Below are 20740 nucleotides of genomic sequence, written 5' to 3'. Positions count from 1 at the left end.
CTGTCCCATAGTTATTCCAATTTCTGGGCTACCAATGGGATGCATGGTGCCACCCTCTGTGATGACAACTTCCATAGAAGTATGACAAAAATCAAAATGGAGAAAATCTGTCCTGGAGGTACAGGTTTGGCTAACCCAACCAACAGGTGTGGATAACCTTTCTCTGCACTCCCCTTCCAGTCTTTCCTAATCTGATTACACAGGCTCCCATTTGGCTTGGGGTACAGAAAGTGGGGGTGGGCCCGGTTCCTGCACTATCTGTCTTTTTCCCTTTGAAGACCAGTGTGGCTACTCAGCCCTCTTCCTGTCCTGGAATCTGCAGCAACAGCCGTCCTCCCATCAGATGGCCTCTCTGTTTCAGCCAAGACCACTTCATACCTCATCAGAGAAGCTTGGCTTAGCCTGTCAAAGGCTGATCAATCAGAACAGGCTGCAGCAGGGCTTTTTTCGGTAAGCATGTTCTAAAACTACTTTTCTGCAATAGTTTTAATAAATCCAACCTTGGCAAGTTGTTGAATTTGCTGTAACTCTTATTTTGATACTTTGAATGACAGGTCTAGCTTATTCCTGTCACAAGGTAGACTTTATTAACGTTTATTAAAACATTCCCATGTTAGCCTATGGAGCTAGCAGCATTGCAATGGGGAAAGAATTGGCAGCTTTTCCATCACCATAGTATGTAAAACATATTTTATAATGTCCCTACTCTTTATAACAAGACCCCGTACCCTTTGGCCTCCCAGGGAAGACAATAGGGTTGACTTATATGTGATAAATATGTAGTTTTAGAGTTTAGAAGTACTTTTAATTCCAAAGTCACATAGTTTCAGTTTAGAACCAGCCTGCACAGCAGGGATGGTTTTAAAATGAAAGCAGAAACCTTAGCAGTGCACACTTAAGAGAATTATGTCCATAGGGTCACTAAACATACATGCCCAACTATATACTACGGACTTACAGGAAACCTGTTTGAACGAATTGTAGTTACACGAAATACCATATACATTTTAAACAGAGCACTGGCCCATGGCCTATTTAGAAGAGCTCAAGGTATAATCAGAGTCTGTAACCACTAGTGGGGGTGATCAGGACCAAAGGCATTACCTGCTCACACTGCTCACCAGGACGAAAGGTGATGGATAATTAACCTACACCCTTGATGTCCACTGTGAAGTCCATCCCATATAGGGAAATGGACCACCTCAACAGTTTTGGATTCTCCCCTCTGATCTGCATGGGCCATATGAGAGATCTGTGGTTAGTTTGAATAAGGAGTGAGTCCCAAACAGGTAGAATCTCACCTTTATAAGGGACCAGACTGCAGCACAGGCTTCTCTTTCAATGGAACTCCATTTTACTCTCTGGGGAGTAGCCACCTGCTAATGAAAGCCACTGGTCGATCCTGGCCCTCTTCATTCACTTGTGCTAACACTGCCCCAATCCCTTGCTCAAAAGTATCCGTCTGGACAATGAACCCCTTATTTTAGTCAGAGGCCAGTAGGAGTGATGTTGAACACAGCCTCCTTTAAAATGCCAAAGGCCATCTAACATTCTGGGGTCCAAATAACCTTTTTGGGTTGTTTCTTTGAAGTATGTTCAGTCAGGGAAGCCCACAGTGGTGTTATAGTTCTTAACATACCTCCAGTAGCACTCAGTCAGGTCAAGAAAGGCTATGACCAGTCTCTAGGTTTTATGAGTTTCCCAATCCAGGATGGTCTGGATCTTTAGCTGGAGAGGTTGTATATGGTCTCAACCAACAAGGTTGCACAGGTACACCACTGAACTCTGCCTCTTCTGGCATTTGCTTGCCTTGATATTCAGGCCTGCTTGTTGCAGGGCCTGAAGCACTTTTTTCAGGTGGACCAGGCGATCCTCTCAGAAGTAATTGAATACAGCTAAGCTGCACTAAAAGATTCCAGCACAGACAGGACTTTGTTCACCGACCTTTGGAAGGTGGCAGGGGCAATCTTCAAACCAAAAGGCATAATTTTGAATTAAAAGTGACCCACTGGAGTGGAAAATGCTGTCCTCTCCTTTGCTCCTGGGCAATCTGCCAGTAACCTGAGGTCAGATAAAATGTTCTCAGGTACTTTGCAGCCTGACCTATTATTGAGCTCATCAGCTCTAGATATGGGGTAGACATCAATCTTGGTGGCTGCATTCAAACCTCTGTAGCTCCACAGAAAACCTTAATTCCTTCATTCCCCCTTGGAGATAAGTTTAGTTACCAGTGCCACTGGATTGACCCATGGAATATCAGAGAGTTCAATTACCCCCAACTCCAGCATCTTAGCTACTTACGCCTTGAAGCTGGCTCTGACCTGGTCAGACAACCCATTCAACTTATTTGTGACAGGTAAGCTGTTGCCAGTATCCACATCATGTACACACCACATGTGATACCTGGGTTCAAGGAAGCCGGCCCAGCAAACTGATCTAACACCTGTATGTATTTTTTTTGCATCTGGTATGTCAGCTTGGAAGAGAGTACAACTCCCTTTGCTGACCGACCTTGCACATTGTTGGAGAGGAGGTCTGGCAATGACTCACTCTCCTTCCTCACTCCTTTACATGTGACTATCAGCATGATCATGTCATTCCTGTCTTGGTGGGGGTTCAGTCTCTTAACATAATGTACCCTGTGGGTTCTCCTGGGGATGTCAAGGTCCTCCAAGTAGCTGACCTCGACCCTTCTCCAGAATTGGGTATGGCCCAGCCCATTTCTCCTTAAGGACCCTAGGAGCCACAGGCTCCAACACCTACACCAACTGTCCTGGATGGTACTCAGGCATGGTAGCTTTATAGTCATGCTTGAGCTTCATGTGCTCTTGACTGGCCTCCAGGTTGCTGCTTGCACTGCTCATGTAATCTGCCATGCAAGACTTCAGATCTAGTACATAGTCCAGCATATTCTGTTTGTATTCCTTAAGAGACTTCTTACAAGACTCCTTCACCAAACACAATGGCCCTCTTACAGGGTGCCCAAACAGTAACTCAAAGGGGCTAAAACTAACCCCGAAGGAGAACATCCCACCTCCTCCTGAGTTTGTCAGACAAACCCATGATCATGCCATTCAGGATCTTATGGAATCTTTCCACCAGACTATTGGTCTGAGGATGATATGGGGTGGTGAACTTATAAGTAACACCACATTCATTTCATCTCACCTTCAGATAGGCAGAAATTAAGTTTATGCCCCTATCCGAGACTACGTCCTCTGGGAAACCCACTCTGGTGAACTAACAAAGTAGGGCCCTAGAACTGTGGGAGCAGTGACGGTCCTGAGGGGTATTGCCTCTGGATATCTGATGGCATGGTACACAACCACCAAGATATATCTTTTTCCTGAGGCAGTTGGTGGGTTCAGGAGGCCAACAATGCCGATTTTCATCTTTTCAGAAGGGAGTCCAAACCACAGGCAGTGGTATTAAGGGAACCTTTGACTTGCCCCCTGTCTTACCACTTGCCTAACAAGTGACACGGTAACTACAGAACTCCTTGACTTTAACAGACATGTTGGGCCAATCGAAATGGTTGACCAGCCTATTCCAGATCTTGATCTGACCCAAACGTTCTGCTAACTGGATATCATGGCTCAAAGTGGGGAGGAATTTTCTATACCTCTGGTGAACCACCACCATTCTTGTTGTCCTTAGTTCGAGGTTCTTTACCTCAGTATAGAGAACCAAGGGCCAGATGTAGTAAAATTCTGAATTGCGACTCGCAATTTGCGAGTCGCAATCCACAATGTAGGATGGTGTCCCTGACACCATCTGCGACTCGCAAGGGGTCGCAAAGGCCCACCTCATTAATATTAATGAGGTGGGTCACAATTTGCGACCCCCTTGCGAGTGGCGGCACTCACAGGGATGGTGGCCTGCTGGAGACAGCAGACCACCATGTCTGTGACTGCTTTTAAATAAAGCAGTTATTTTTTTTTGTAAAGCAGCCCGTTTTCCTTAAAGGAAAACGAGATGCATTACAAAACTAAAAAATGAAACGTTTTCGTTTCATTTTTTCATAGGACCACTGCCTGCTCTGAAAAAATGTTTTTCATGCCATTCACAAAGGGGAAGGGGTCCCATGGGGACCCCTTCCCTTTTGCGAATGGGTTACCACCAGTATGACGCTGGTGGTAACTGCGATTGTTTTGCAACCGCGTTCGCGGTCACAAAACAATACAGCATTGCGCTGCGACTCGCAATTAGGAAGGGGAACACCCCTTCCTAATTCCGACTTGCAATCCTGTTTTGCGAATCAGTAACCAGGTTACCAACTCGCAAAACGGGGATTGGGCACCGCAATGTGCTTTTTGTACATTGCAAACAACAAAATTTGCTGTTTGCGACATGCAAAAAGTTTTGAACATCTGGCCCCAAATTCTCCCAATAGGCCTTCTGGAATCCACTGATATCACTCTGCTCTTGCCTGGAGACAGTCTGCCTCAGACCTTCAAGAGTTGGACACTCTCTTTGTTCCTGACACAGCTTCTCTCTGGTGGTTCAACAGGTTCCTTGCAACACTACCAAGTTAGACAGATCTTGCAGGGGTGGAGTCCCTCCTTAAAGGACAGATCCCCCACAGTGTATATTCTTCCTGCACATCTGGAGCTCTGTGGACTGGTTCACCTGATCCTGTGCCCTTGCTCTTGGAGGCTTGATCCATTGTTCCAGGGCCCAGGTGTCCAGCACTTCCCTGATGTGCAGTCTGTAACCTAGTCACAGCACATGCCTACTCAGGGACGTCCAACATCTGTGCCTGGACCTTCCTCTCCCCCTTGACCATTCAGAAGCTTCAAGATCATTTCTCAACAGTCGCTCTATTAGGAGAGCAGAAAACACAACTACTTTCTTCATAGATAACCTGGTGAAATCTGCTCTGGAGAAACCAGTCTGTCGTCCACAACATGATCACACTGGCCCCTGTATCTCACAAAGCCTCAAACTCATCACCATTGATTTTAGGTCTCTGCCAGGGTTGCAACTTCCATCCCACCCACAAAAAAAGGTTATCTCTGTGTTTCCCATCCCATCTCTGTGCCAACATCTACCCCTACCCCTACAAAAGCAATCTCTTGGGACTGTTCACCAGTGGAGTGCTTCTTTGTGCAGAAAGTATCACCCCAGTTCTGTACTGTATGGAAGCAGTCAAAATACTTTCCTGCACTTGTAGGGTCAAATAACTTCCCATGGTACTCCTTTAAAGTAGAATGGCTCTGAAAACACCCCTCCCCCTTTGTGCAGGTGTTTGGGGACCTTTAGAGGACTATTTTACTTTATTATCTTTGTTATGCAGGGCTTTCCCCTGGGAGAAGATCTGTCCTCCTTTCTTTTGATCACCCCACTGGTTTTTCTTGGAAACCCCAGTTCTAACCCACTCATCAGCTGTGTTCCCCAGTTCTCTGGGACTAAACAGCTTGGACAGCTTAGAGTCAACCAGGTACTGGTGTAATTTCTCTGTAGGACAATTATTAAAAATGGGCTCCTTCTTGAACAAAATGTTGAGCCCCTTGTAGGTACTTACCCATTTACCTTGTATCCAGCCATATACTAAGAGTCCACCCAAGATTGAATGCTGACTTTCTAGGTGTCCCTGAACTTCATTGTGTACTGTTCTGGGATGAGACCAAACTTAATGATCAGACACTGTTTCAGGTGGGAGAAAGACTCTACTTCCTCCCCCTCATCCAATGTCACCTCTAAACTTAAAACATGTCATAAATGTATTAATGTCACATTTCCCCTGTGCAGTGAAATTTCTGTATGTCATTAATTTCATTTAAATCAAGTGTGTTTTTCCATGTGTAATTCATACTTGTTTATTATTCATACTTCAAGTTAACACCTGCATTCACAAGTTACAAATATATAAACATGCTTAATTTTTGTGTAAGTGACCATTACCATGATGAATGCTTGCACCAAAATTAACATGTCTATTACAAATGGTCATCTCTAATTAATGGACCTGTATAATGCAATGCCTTACAGTAATTGTGTGTGCACTACTACTTACACATAGACCAATTTGAATCAATCGTCTCTGATCCCCATTGGAATTTTCCCTACTATCTTCAATTTGACATTTTTGATTTTCAAATCTCCCTAATTGGCATGTTGGATTTTTACTCCAAAGCATGTCTCTGGTTGGAGATTCTGCATCTGCTCCTGCAAGGTTGGAGTTTGAGTTGGCCAAGATTGAGGATTATACTGTTGCCCATGGATTTCTGCAAGCGTTTTGGGCTGCCTGCAAGGAGCAAAAAGGCATAATTGCAAAAGGTACTGAGAGCATATTGGGAGGCACATGCTGCAGCAAATGAGACCTCAGAGGAGACTCAGGAAGAGCTGGATGTGGAGGATGATTTGGACCAGGGTCTGAGTGGAGACTCTGGGCTGCTGTTTGAGGGGGAGACAAGCAACTTAATCTCAGGAATGAGGGCCCTTTCCAGGAGGGCCTGTCCCCAGAAGAGCTGGAAGACAGGTGAGAGGAAAGAAAGTTAAAATTATGACCGGCTATGTTCCAATTGAAGAAGGAGAGGTCCTTTGAGGAGAAGAGATTGACCAAGGAGATGGAGGCAAAAAGATTATCCATAATAGAGAAAAAGATGATGCTGATTCAGGGGTTGAGCTTGGAGGAACTACACATGAAGTCTGGATTTGATGTGTCTGTTTTTTCTTGTTTTCAGGCCAGCTTTCACTCCCAAGGTCCCACGATCTGGATTAGACACCACTTGCTAGTCAGGATCCTCAGCAAGAGTACCCAGGTGCTGGCAGGTGAAGTCTTTGCTGTCCCTGAGACGTCCTAACAGGATGCAGTCCAGTCTTTGTCCTCTCTGAAGCAGAAGCAGCAACTGCAAGCCAACCTAGCAAAGCACACACAGCAAAGAGGCAGTACTCCTCCTCACACCTATTAAACTGTTCTTCTTAGCAGAGGTTCCTCTTGATCCAGAAGTGTTCTAAAAGTCGGGGTTTTTGGGTCCAATACTCATAGTAATTTCTACCTTTAAAATAAGCAAACTTCAAAGGAAAGTGTTTATAGTGCACAAGGCCCTGCTCTTTCGTCGTTGCCCGAACCACACCCTAAGGTGTTGCAGACTGTATTGTGCATGGTCATGTTTCAACGCACTTCAGCCCCTGTGTCTCCCATTCACATTATTCTGTAATTTACTCTGCATGAAGCACACATAAACAATGGCCATCCAATGGTTCTACTTGTAGGAGGCTGTCCTTGTTTGTATTGGGTACCTTGGGTACTAACACCTTATACCAGGTCCAGTTATGCTTATTAGTGAAATGTAGTAGTTTTCTAGCAGCTTAGGCTGATAGAGGTAGCTATAGCAGAGCAGCTTAGGCTGAACTAGGAGACATGCAAAGCTCATGCAATACCACTTATAGTTATACAGTACTTATATACAAGTAAAGACAATACTCAGTGTTACCAAAAATAAAGGTATTTATATGGGTGACACAGTTCCAAAAGTATCTTAGAGACAATATTCCTTCTGGAGGTAAGTATTATACACAATATATACACTAGATACCACAATTAGACAAGTACATAGTCATAGAACAATGCAAACAGAAGGAAATCCTATGGAATGCAATGGGAGAAAATAGGTCTAGGTGCAACACAAACCACATACTAAGAAAGTGGAATGCGAATCACAAATTCAACCCCTAGAAAAGTGCAGTGTGTACAGAATTGCTGGGAGAGTAAGAATACAGTAAAGGTGTGCAAATTACCCCACCCAGGAGCCCAGAAAAGCAGAAGCAAAGTACTGCAAGTTTCCTTAGGACACAGTACACCTCATGATTGGGATTCTGCAGCAGCCAACCAAGTGTTCAAAGAACAACTGCTGGATTCCTGGACCAGAAGACCTGCAAAGGAAGGGGACCAAGTCCAGAAGTCAAAAGAAGCTCCAGGAAGGACAGGAGCCTCTGCCAACCCAGAAGAGGGAGCGAAAGAAGATCCCCCAGTTAGTCAAAGACTGCAGGAATGCAACCTAGGAAGATGCCTGCAGGTTCCTGCATGATACAAAAGATGTCCCACGACGTGAAGATTGTTGCAGACGAGATTTTGTGTTGGAAGTCGCCAAAAAGCCTTGGCTACAACAAAAGTGCCTTTTTTGTTCAAAATGGCGCTGGATGGACCCAGGAGGACCTGGGGACCTCAACTCTGTGTGAGGGGAAAGAGGAGGCTCTCAGTACTTTAGAGAGCCCTCAGGATGCCAGGCAGCACCCCCAGGAATCACAGAATCTGGGTTCAAAGGAGGTGAAAAATGCGGTTGATGCAGCACAACAAAAGACGGTCCCACGCTGCCGGAGAACAACTTGACGAGTTGAGCGTCTCAGGATGGAGTGCTGGGGACCTGGGCCAAGCTGTGCATGAAGGAATTTTGCAATTTTGCAAAGACTGCACAGAGGCCTCAGGAGTCGAAGAAGACGCGGTACACAGGGGTACCGTCACATTTGGGGAAAGCAAGGTCTTACCTCCTCCAAATTGTGTCAGCAGAACCTCGGGACAGTCTATGTCGATGATGTCCACCCTCTGAGTCCTTAGGAGCATGCTTGTCACTGTGAGAGGAGTCCCAGGGTACCGGTCGTCATCTTGGAAGGTGCCTGCTTGGAGCAGGGATGAGACTCCATCACTCCACGGGAGATTTCTTCAGTCCTTCTGGTGCAATATGAAGACAGGGGGTCCCCAGAGCGTGCACACCATGGAAAATGTTGCAGTTGCTAACTTGGAGCTGAGGTTGCTGAAGAAAAGTGTCTCTTGTAGAGACTTTGTTGCAGTTAAAGCATTTCTTGGAGCAGGCTGTGGTTGATACGAAGTCAGAAGTGTCTGAAGTTGTTGCAGAGGATTCCTGAAGGAAACTTGCAAGCAAAATCTGAAGAGAGCCCACAGGAGAGACACTAAGTTGCCCTGAGAGGGGAATATGATTCCTTATCAGCTAAGGACCTATCAGGAGGGGTCTCTTATGTGACCTATTGGCACTGGCCACTCAGAGGTCTCTATTGTGCCCTCACACCTCTGCATTCAAGGTGGCAGAGGTCTGGGACACACTGGAGGAGCTCTGGCCACCACCCCTGGGGTGGTGATGGACAAGGGAGTGGTCACTCCCCTTTCCTTTGTCCAGTTTCGCACCAGAGCAGGGGCTGGGGGCTCCCTGAACCAGTGTAGACTGGTTTATGCAAGGAGGGCACCATCTGTGCCCATGAAAGCATTTCCAGAGGCTGGGGGAGGCTACTCCTCCCCAGCCCTGACACCTTTTTCCAAAGGGAGAGGGTGTAACACCCTCTCTCTGAGGAAGTCCTTTGTTCTGCCTTCCTGGGCCAGGCCTGGCTGGACCCCAGGAGGGCAGAAACCTGTCTGAGGGGTTGGCAGCAGCTGCAGTGAAACCCCGGGAAAGGCAGTTTGGCAGTACCCGGGTCTGTGCTAGAGACTCGGGGGATCATGGAATTGTCTTCCCAATGCCAGAATGGCATTGGGATGACAATTCCATGATCTTAGACATGTTACATGGCCATGTTCGGAGTTACCAGTGTGACGCTATACATAGGTAGTGACCTATGTATAGTGCACGCGTGAAATGGTGTCCCCGCACTCACAAAGTCCGGGGAATTTGCCCAGAACGATGTGGGGGCACCTTGGCTAGTGCCAGGGTGCACACACACTAAGTAACTTAGCACCCAACCTTCACCAGGTGAAGGTTAGACATATAGGTGACTTATAAGTTACTTAAGTGCAGTGGTAAATGGCTGTGAAATAACGTGGATGTTATTTCACTCAGGCTGCAGTGGCAGGCCTGTGTAAGAATTGTCAGAGCTCCCTATGGGTGGCAAAAGAAATGCTGCAGCCCATAGGGATCTCCTGGAACCCCAATACCCTGGGTACCTCAGTACCATATACTAGGGAATTATAAGGGTGTTCCAGTATGCCAATGTGAATTGGTGAAATTGGTCACTAGCCTGCTAGTGACAATTTAGAAAGCAGATAGAGCATAACCACTGAGGTTCTGGTTGGCAGAGCCTCAGTGAGACAGTTAGTCATCACACAGGGAACACATACAGGGCACACTTATGAGCACTGGGGGCCATGGCTGGCAGGGTCCCAGTGACACATACACTAAAACAACATATATACAGTGAAATATGGGGGTAACATGCCAGGCAAGATGGTACTTTCCTACAGTACCTAGGTACCATATACCAGGGAATTATAAGTGTGTTACAGTGTGCCAATTATAATTGGTGAAAATAGTCACTAGCCTGCAGTGACAATTTTAAAAGCAGAGAGAGCAAACACTGAGGTTCTGGTTAGCAGAGCCTCAGTGATACACTTAGGCACCACACAGGGAACACATTCAGGCCACAAAGTATGAGCACTGGGGTCCTGGGTAGCAGGATCCCAGTGACACAGGCAAAAACAAACTGACACACAAGTAAAAATGGGGGTAACATGCCATGCAAGATAGTACTTTCCTACACCGGCGATGGAGGGAGCTGCATCCCACATGTGCCTGGAGGCCGAATCCACGGAGGTTGAGGGCACCAGTGGGACGGAGGACGAGGGGACCACCACGATGGGGACAAGAGGGGAGACCACAGACAGCAACTCCTCCTCCGATGGAAGCTATCTGGCGGTGGCAGACACCTCTGTGCCACCCCAACAACAGGTACAGCCGCCACCCCCCTACCAGCACCGCCCTCCCAGCAGCCCCTCAGCAGGTTTCCCGTGCCCACTCACCCAGGAGGGTGGGCATCTCCTTCGCCCTAGGCACCTCAGGCCCTGCCCAGTCAGCCTGCTGCCCTCAGTGAGGAGGCTATTGACCTCCTGAGATCCCTCACTGCTGGGCAGTCAACCATTCTGAATGCCATCCAGTGTGCTGAGAGGCATTTGCAGCAAACAAATGCATACCTGGAGGGCATTCACTCTGGCGTGGTGGTCCAATAGAGAGCATTTCAGGCTCTGGCCTTCGCACTGATGGCAGCCATTGTCCCTGTCTCTAGCCTCCCCCTCCAACTTCCTCTGTCCAGTCCCAATCCCCTCAACCCCAGCCTATCCCAAGCACACCTTCAGAACAGCATTCACCCAAATCAACACACAGAAGTGGCTCAGTCAAACACAAGCACCACACATCATCCCACAGTCACTCACACAAGCATCATCCCCATGCAGACACTCCAACATCCACTGCCTCCACTGTGTCCCCTCCTCCTCCTCGTCCACCTCCCTCCCAGTATTGTCTCCACTCACACCTGCATGCACTACATCCTCATCCACTACCTCCATCACCAGCACGCCCATCACTACTCATCCCTCACTGGCAGTCACCACCCCCACATCCATGCACATATCCCCTGTTTCCTCTCTCACTGTGACTTTGACCCCTCTTCCCAAAGTATACAAACGCAAGCACCCACCCACCCAACAGCCATCCACCTCACAACAGCATCCAGCCCATGCACCTTCACCCAAACTCAGCAGACAGACACCTCCTACAACCATTCCCTCTTCCTCCACTCCCAAACCCTCTCCCTCTTCCCACCCCAGTATGTCTAAAAAGCTTTTCCTGGCAAACATTGACCTCTTCCCTACCCATCCCCCCGTCCTTCCCCTCGGGCCAGGGTGTCCAGAACCCAGGCTAGCACCTCAGCCACCAAGTCAGCCTCTGCTGTGGTATCTGCAACTCACTGAGGCTCAAAGGGGGCACCAGTCAGCCCAGCCAGTGTGCCCCCAACCCCTGAAAAAGGAGAAAACCATTCTGCCACCTGCCAAGGTGAAGAAGGGGACTGCATGCAGCATGGGCAAGGAGCACGACCCACCCAGCAAGGCCTCCTCCAAAACTCCAGCTGCCAGGGCCAAGGTAACAACAGCATCTGCCAAGTTGAGGAAGGGGCAGAAAACCAAAGACAAGCCACTTCAGCCGTCAGAGGCTGCAGGTGAAGGCCTGGTGCCCACCATCACAACCGTCAGCCCCTGCACCACAGCCAGCACCGCCAGCAGCCCCGCCACAAACACTGCCACAAGCACTGCCCCTGCACCGCTACCTGCTCCGCCACTAACACCACTACTGTCAGCAGCAGCAGCCCCAGTGGGCAGCTGTCTGAGGCTGCAAGAGAAGAGCTGGAGCCTCCCCCCACCACTAGCAGCACTAGCACCTGCACCACGGCCAGCACCGCCAGCAGCACCGCCGCAAGCACCGCCACCTGCACCGCTGACAGTAGGACCACTACCAGCAGCAGCCGCCCCAGTGGGCAACCGTCTGAGGCTGCAGGAGATGGGCTGGAGCCTCCCACCACCACTGGCAGCACCCCCACCAGCCCCGGCACTACCACAAGTTTGTAGCCTTAGCGGCTGCAGGATGGAGTCTAGCCCTGCCTCCATGGACTATCATGCAACCTGGTCCCTGCAAATCTCGTGCATCAGATACCCAGGTAAGGGAATGTAAACTGCCACACCCCAAGTGCTGCATCACTGGGCACAAGGCCCCTTCCAGAACCAGTGGAGATATGCATCCACTCACCCCCTCCTTGGCAGGATTAAGCACACTGGGCACCAAGCACCCTCCAGAACCTGTGGAAACATGCATCCATTCACCCTATCCTTGGCAGGATGAAACACACTGGGCACCAAGCCCCCTCCAGAACCAGTGGAGATTTGCATCCACTCACCCTATCCTTGGCAGGATGAAGCACACTGGGCACAAAGCCCCCTCCAGAACCAGTGGGCAAACCACCCACTTGAGAGACTATAGCTTTGCACTCCCCAAGACCAAGCAGTGGGCAAACCACCCACTTGAGAGACTGTGGTTTTGCACTCCCCAGGACCAATCAGTGGGCAAACCACCCAATAGAGAGACTGTGGCTTTGCACTCCCCAGGACCAAGCAGTGGGCAAACCATCCACTTGAGAGACTGTGGCTTTGCACTCCCCAGGACCAAGCAGTGGGCAAACCACCCACTTGAGAGACTGTAGCCTTTCACTCCCCAGGACCAAGCAGTGGGCAAACCACCAACTTGAGAGACTGTGGCCTTGCACTACCCAGGACATACCTTAGGGCATGGAGCCCCCTCCAGGAGCAGTGGGCAAACCACCCGCTTGAGATACTGTGGCTTTGTACTCCCCAGGACCAAGCAGTTGGCAAACCACCCACTAGAGACACTGTAGCATTGCACTCCACATGACCAAGCAGTGGGCAAAACACCCACTTGAGTGACTGTGGCTATGTACTCCCCAGGACCAAGCAGTGGGCAAACCACCCACTAGAGAGACCGTGGCTTTGCACTCCCCAGGACCAAGCAGTGGGCAAACCACCCACTTGAGAGACTGTGGCCTTGCACTCCCCAGGACCAAGCAGTGGGCAAACCACCCACTTGAGAGACTGTGGCCTTGCACTCCCCAGGACCAAGCAGTGGGCAAACCAACCACTTGAGCGACTGTGGCTATGTACTCCCCAGGACCAAGCAGTGGCAAACCACCCACTTGAGAGACTGTGGCTTTGCACTCCCCAGGACCAAGCAGTGATCAAACCAACCACTTGAGAGACTGGGGCCTTGTACTCCCCAGGACCAAGCAGTGGGCAAACCATCTACTTGAGAGGCTGTGGTATTGCACTCCCCATGACCAAGCAGTGGGCAAACCACCTACTTTAGAGACTGTGGCTATGACTCCCCAGGATCAAGCAGTGACAAACCACCCACTTGAGAGATTGTGGCTTTGTACTCCCCAGGACCAAGCAGTGGGCAAACCACCTACTTGAGAGACTGTGGCCTTGCACTCCCCATGACCAAGCAGTGGGCAAACCACCCACTTGAGAGACTGTGGCCTTGCACTCCCCAGGACATCGCTGGGGGCATGGAGGACCTGTAACTTGGGCTCCATGGCGTCCTGATTCTTCGTTGTGTGTCGAGAGGTGAGTGGTTTCCCTTCTGTGTTCTGTTTCCGCTGTGCTTTTGATGACGTTAGTGCCACCCCAGAAAAGCTGGCGGATAGGCGGGTTGTGATGGGGTGGGCGGTACATTGTCTTCCACCTGTCTGTTGGCGGTGACCACTGCGGTGTTTGTTGCTACCGCCGTGGTAGTCGGAGTGTTAAAATGGCTGTCTGTGTTGGCGATTTCCACCGTGGTCGTGATCCAATTTTTTTTACCGCTTGCCTGTTGGCTGTATTACCGTCGCTTTAACACCGACCGCCACGGTTGTGATGAGGGCCTTAGTAACTTTGCACCTAACCTTCAGCAATTGAAGGTTAGACATATAGGTGACTTATAAGTTACTTGAGTGCAGTGAAAATGGCTGTGAAATAACGTGTGCATTATTTCATGCAGGCGGCAATGGCAGGCCTGTGCAAGGGTTTGTATTAGCTCCCTATGGGTGGCGAAAGAAGTGCTGCAGCCCATATGGATCTCCTGGAACCGCAATGCCCTGGGTACCTATGTACCTTATACTAGGGACTTTTTAGGGGAACCAGTATGCCAATTGGAATTGGTAAATGAAGTCACTGGTCTACAGTGATAAAGTTGAAAGCAGAGAGAGCATAAGCACTGAGGTTCTGGTTAGCAGAGCCTCAGTGACACAGTTAGGCACTACACATGCATACATATTAGGCCATAAATTATGAGCACTGGGGTCCTGACCAGCAGGATCCCAGTGAGACAGGCAAAAACATACTGGCATGCAGGTAAAAAATGGGGGTAACATGCCAAGGAAGACGGTTCTTTCCTACACAACCCTCCCCCCCCCCAAAACGAGGGACAATAAGGCTAACCTTGCCCAGATGAGACTTCAATGTCTTAGTGGAAATATCTGAAGAGTCCATCTGCATTGGAGTGGGTACTCCCAGGTTTATGTTCCACTGTATAGTCTATTCCCTGTAGGAAAATGGACCACCTCAACAATTTAGGGTTTTCACCTTTCATTTGTTTAAGCCATAATAGAGGTTTTTGGTCTGTCTGAACAATAAGGTGAGTCCCAAACAAGTAGAGTCCCAGCTTTTTCAGTACACAGACCACAGCAAAGGCCTCCCTCTCTATGGCAGTCCAACGCTTTTCTCTAGGGGTCAACCTCCTGCTGATAAAAGCAACAGGTTAATCTTGGCCCTCTGAGTTAAATTGTGATAGTACAGCCTCTACCACTTATTCAGAAGCATCTTTTTGGACAATTACTTTTTTTAAGTAGTTTGGGCTCCTTAAGACAGATGCAGAGCACATTGCCTGCTTAAGCTCTTCAAAAGCTTTCTGACAGCTAGTTGTCCACAATATCTTTTTAGGCATTTTCTTACTAGTGAGGTCATTAAGAGGTACTACAATGGAGCCATAATTCTTAATAAACCTCCTGTAATACCCAGTGTGACCTAAGAAGGCTCTGACCTGGGTCTGAGTTGTGGGGGGAGCCCAGACCATAATGGTCTGAATCTTGCCCTGAAGTGCTGCAATCTGTTCCCCAACTACCAGGTGGCCCAGATAAACCACTTTCCCCTGCCCTATCTGGCACTTTGAAGCCTTGATAGTTAAGTCTGCCTTTTTGCAGGGCCTTCAAAACTTTCCAGAGGTGGACTAGGTGATCATCCCAGGTGGAGCTAAAGACAGCAATTGCATCCAAATATGCTGCACTAAAAGCTTCCAAACCTAGTAGGACTGTATTCACCAACCTCTGAAAAGTGGCAGGTGCATTTTTCAAACTAAAGGGCATCACTGTGAAGTGATAATGCCCTCCTATGGTAGAAAATTCAGTTTTTGCTTTAGCATCTTCTGATATTTTGATCTGCCAATACCCTGCAGTCAAGTCAAAAGTGCTTAGATACTTGGCAGATGCCAGTGTATCTATTAGCTCATCTGCCCTGGGTATAGGGCGAGCATCTGTTTCTTTACAGTATTGAGACCTCCATAGTCCACACAAAACCACATTTCTCTCTTTCCTTCTGTGCTATATGGTTTGGAGTCAAGTTCCACTGGGCTGGCCCAGGGGCTATCGGAAGGCTCAATAACTCAAAGGTCTAGCATTTTCTCAACCTCTGCTTTTATGCAATCTCTGACATGGTCAGGTAGCCTGTAAATTTTACTTTTGACAGGTATACTGTCTCAAATGTCAATTGTATGTTCACACCAAGTAGTTGTACCAGGTGTGAGGGAGAATAGGACAGAAACTGATCAAGGAGATGTTTACATTCTTCCTTCAACTCAGCAGTAAGGCAGTCTGCCAGAACTACTCCCTCCACTAAACCATCAGTTTCAGTGGTGGAGAAGAGATCAGGGAGAGGGTCACTCTCTTCTTCCTGTCCCTCATCTGTAGCCCTGAGCAGGGTTAAGTCAGCCCTGTCATAGTAAGGTTTTAGGTGATTGACATGAAGCACCCTAAGGGGGCTTCTGGTAGTGCCCAGGTCTACCAAGTAAATGACCTAACCTTTCTTCTCTACAATTAGATGGGGCCCACTCCATTTGTCCTGGATTGCTCTTGGGGCCACAGGCTCAAATACCCACACCTTCTGTACTGGGTGATACTCTGTCAGAACAGCCTTCTGGTCAAACCATTGCTTTTGGAGCTCTTGGCAGGCCTGAAGGTTTTTGCTGGCCTTTTTCATGTACTCAGCTATTCTACTTCTCAAGCCAAGACCATAGTCCACTATGTCCTGTTTTGGAGCTTTTAAAGGTTGTTCCCAACCCTCCTTAACAAGAGCAAGTGGACCCCTAACAGGGTGACCAAAGAGGAGTTCAAAGGGGCTGTAGCCCACTCCTTTTTGGGCTGCCTCCCTGTAGGCGAAAAGGAGGCATGGTAATAGGACATCCAATCTCCTTTTGAGTTTTTCAGAGAGTCCCATAATCATACCTTTGAGAGTTCTATTAAACCTCTCAACCAGTCCATTGGTCTGTGGATGATAAGGCGTGGTGAACTTGTATGTAACACCACACTCCTTCCACATTGCTTTTAGGTATTCAGACATGAAGTTACTACCTCTGTCTGAGACCACTTCCTTAAGGAAGCCCACCCTGGAAAAGATTCCTAGGAGGGCCTTTGCCACTGTAAGAGCTGTAGTGGTCCATAAGGGGATAGCCTCTGGTTACTTTGTGGCATGGTCCACCACCACAAGGATAAACCTATTACCAGAAGCTGTTGGAGGGTCAAGGGGGCCAACAATATCAACCCCTACCCTTTCAAAGGGCACCCCAACCACTGGTAGTGGCATTAAGGGGGCCCTTGAGGTGCCACCAGTCTTGCCACTGGCTTGGCAGGTGACACAGGAGCGACAAAACTCCTTTGTGTCTTCTGGCATATGAGACCAGTGCAAATGTGGAACAAGTCTGTCCCATGTTTTACTCTGGCCTAAATGCCCAGCTAATGGGATGTCATGAACCAGAGTTAGGAGGAATTCCCTGTACTGAAGGGGGATGACCAGTCTTCTGGTGGCACCTGGTTTAGGATCCCTTGCTTTAGTGTAAAGGAGAATATTCTCCCAGTAAACTCTGTATGTGTCAGTGACATCACCATTTTGCTGCTTGACAGTTTGCTGTCTGAGACCCTCCAATGTTGGACAGGTTTGCTGTGCCACACTCAGCTCTTCCCTGGCAGCCCCCCCTGCGCCCAAAAGCTCAGCTGTATCAGCTTCCAGCTCCTCTGGTGTAGGTTCTGCACAGGACGAGAATTCCTCTTCCTCAAAAGGGGAATCATCTGTGGAGGGAGGGATAGTGGATAAGCGTTTGCCCTTCCTACTCCAAGTTTTTGGGAGCACTTGACCCATTGTTCCAGGATCCAAGTTTCACTGTCCTCTTTGTGTCTTGGCCTGAGCCCTGGTAGGAGCAACGATGTGCATTGGAATGCCCAGGATTGCTGCATGGGCTTCCAACTCCACTTCAGCCCAAGCTGAAGTCTCCAAATTATTGCCTAGCAGACATTCTACGGGTAAATCAGTGGCTACCACAACTTTCTTTGGACCAGTAACCCCTCCCCAGTTGAGATTCATAACAGCCATGGGGTGGCTTACAGTGTTGTTATGGGCGTCTGTCACTAGGTACTGGTGACCAAGTAGGTGTTGCTCAGGGGCAACCAGTTTGTCTATCACAATGGTGACACTGGCACCTGTGTCCCTGTGGGCTTTAACCTGAACACCATTAATCAGGGTTAGCTGCTTGTACGTATCCATTTTAAGGGAACACACAACTAAAGTGGCTCGGTCAATGCCACCATCAGAGACTAAAACAGCCTCAGTGATCTCCCAACAAGACCAAACCCAACTACATTACCAATGGTGAACCCAGCTACAACCTTTGACTGGCTATTAGTAGTGTTTTCCCACCACTACAGCTATTACTAGGGGCACTAGTGGTTGTAGTTGGTGGGAGTTTTGGTGTTTTTCTTTGGACAATGAGCATCAGTTGCCCAATGGCCTTTGACTTTACACATATAACACTGAGGTTTCTTATCTTTGTGAGAAGAGGATTTGGACCCACCACCCCCAGAGTATTTTTGTGGGCCTGATCAAGACTCTGATGATTTTTTATCTTTGTCCCCACCCTTGGCATTTGACTTACTATCCTTCTTCTCGCCATCCTTGTCACCCCCTGTATGAGTTCTTCTGCTCACCCTTGTTCTGACCCATTTGTTTGTCTTCTTTCCCAATTCTTGGGGAGAGTCCACATGATATTGATGCAACAAGTCAGACACACAATTATTCAAGATCTGTTCCCTCAGAATCAAGTTATATAGACTTTCATAATCAGTCACCTTACTGCCATGTAACCAACCTTCCAGGGCCTTCCAAGAACAGTCTACAATGTCTGTCCAGTCCTGTGATGACTCCTTTCTGGTCTGTATGAACCTAAGTCTATACTGTTCAGTGTTTAAGCCTAGACCATCCAAGAGTGCATTTTAAAGAAACTGGTAATTATCTGCATCATCCTCTCTGACAATAAGAAGTCTGTCTATACCTTTGCCAGAGAAGGATAACCAAAGAATAGGAGCCCACTGTACATGAGGGACCCTCTGAACTTTGCAGGCCCTCTCAAGTGCAGAAAACCACTTGTTGATATCATCACCATCCTTGTAAGGAGGGAAAACTTTATGCAGATTTCTAGAATCAGATGAAGGTTCCCTAACATTTTTATTCCTAAAACTGCTGCTGCCACCATGGGGACCTAACCCCAAACCCTGCCTCTCTTTCTCCACAGCCAGGGATTCCCTGTCTAAGGCCAACTGCTGCTGCATTAGTTTTGGTCTGGCCTCCTCTAACCTCAGATTTCCGAGTTCCCTATCTAGGGACTGGTCCTCAGGGTTAGAATTATGTGAAGAATCTGAAACAGAGGTAAGATGAGAGTGTGCAGAGGCAGACCTATCTCTAACAGGGGCCAATCTAGTGACCTGGCCTCTAGGGGTGAAGGGAGCCCTACTTGAGAGTGAACCCTTCCCACTACCAGTTATACTAGGGGGCTTATGTTCAGATAGGTCTGTGTAAGGACCCTCCCCAGGATTGTCATCTTGCTCCTCTGAGCACTCCTGGTGGGAGTCACCCTTTACCTCTTCCTCTGTCTGATCTGGACCAGTGCTGACTCCCTGGTCATCCTGAAGGAGAAGATTTAAGAGGAGCTCCTTATTGGGGTTCTTCCCAATCCCTAAACTTCTTTCAATGCACAGATCCCTCAAACTTTTAAAGTTTAGATTCTCATAGGTAGTCTTGAGAACTCTAGGGGTAGCTTCTACAGAAGACATATTGAAAGAAAAAAGTTTAGGAAAGTGAGTAAAACGTTAGTAGAATAACAGAGCTAACTTTTTAGAGAAAAGAGAAAACTTTTCAGAACTTCGAATTTTTTTTGCAAAGTTTAAAGAATTATTATAAAGTTAGAAAATGGTTTCTAAGTATATATTATATATGCTGTAAGTATTGGAGGAAGGTTTTCTTGTAAAAAGCACAGGTAACAAAGTGGTAAAGCAATTGCAAGTACTTATCCCACCGCTACACCGCCAATGTAGGAGGCTGGCCTGGTTTGTAGTGGGTACTTTGGATACTTACACCTTACACCAGGTCAAGTTATTCCTTGTTAGTGAATGTAGTAGTGTTCTAGCAGCAGAGGTAGCTATAGCAGAGCAGCTTAGGCTGAACTAGGAGACATGGAAATCTCATTCAATACCATGTATATTTACACAGTACTTATACACAAGTAGAGACAATACATAGTGTCACCAAAAATAAAGGTATTTACTTGGGTGACACAGTACCAAAAATATCTTAGAGATACTACTCATTCTGGAAGTAAGTATTATACGCAATCGTTGATCACAGATCGTTGCAAACGAGATTTCGTGTTGGAAGTCACCAAGAAGCCTTGGCTACATCAAAAATACGTTTTGTTTCACAATAGCACTGGATGGACCCAGGAGGGACTGGGGGCCTCAACTCTATGTGAGGAGGAAGCCCTCAGGATGCCAGCCAGTACCGCCAGGAGTCATAGGATCAAAGGAGCTGCAAAATGAAGTTGATGCAGCACAACAAAAAAAGGTCCCACACCATCGGAGAACAACTCAGCGAGTTGAGCATCACAGGATAGAGTGCTGGGGACCTCGGTCAGGCTGTGCACAAAGGAATTTTGCAAAGACTGCACAGAGGCCTCAGGAGTCGAGGAAGATGCAGTACACAGGATAACTGTCACTCTTGAGGAAGGCAAGGTCATACCTCCTCCAAATTACATCAGCAGGACCTCAGGACAGTATGTCGATGATGTCCACCCTCTGTGTCCTTAGGAGCATGCTCGTC

The sequence above is a fragment of the Pleurodeles waltl genome, chromosome 6, assembly GCF_031143425.1.
Source record: "Pleurodeles waltl isolate 20211129_DDA chromosome 6, aPleWal1.hap1.20221129, whole genome shotgun sequence".
Classification (NCBI taxonomy): Eukaryota; Metazoa; Chordata; class Amphibia; order Caudata; family Salamandridae; genus Pleurodeles; species Pleurodeles waltl.
This window is presented reverse-complemented; position numbering follows the sequence as displayed.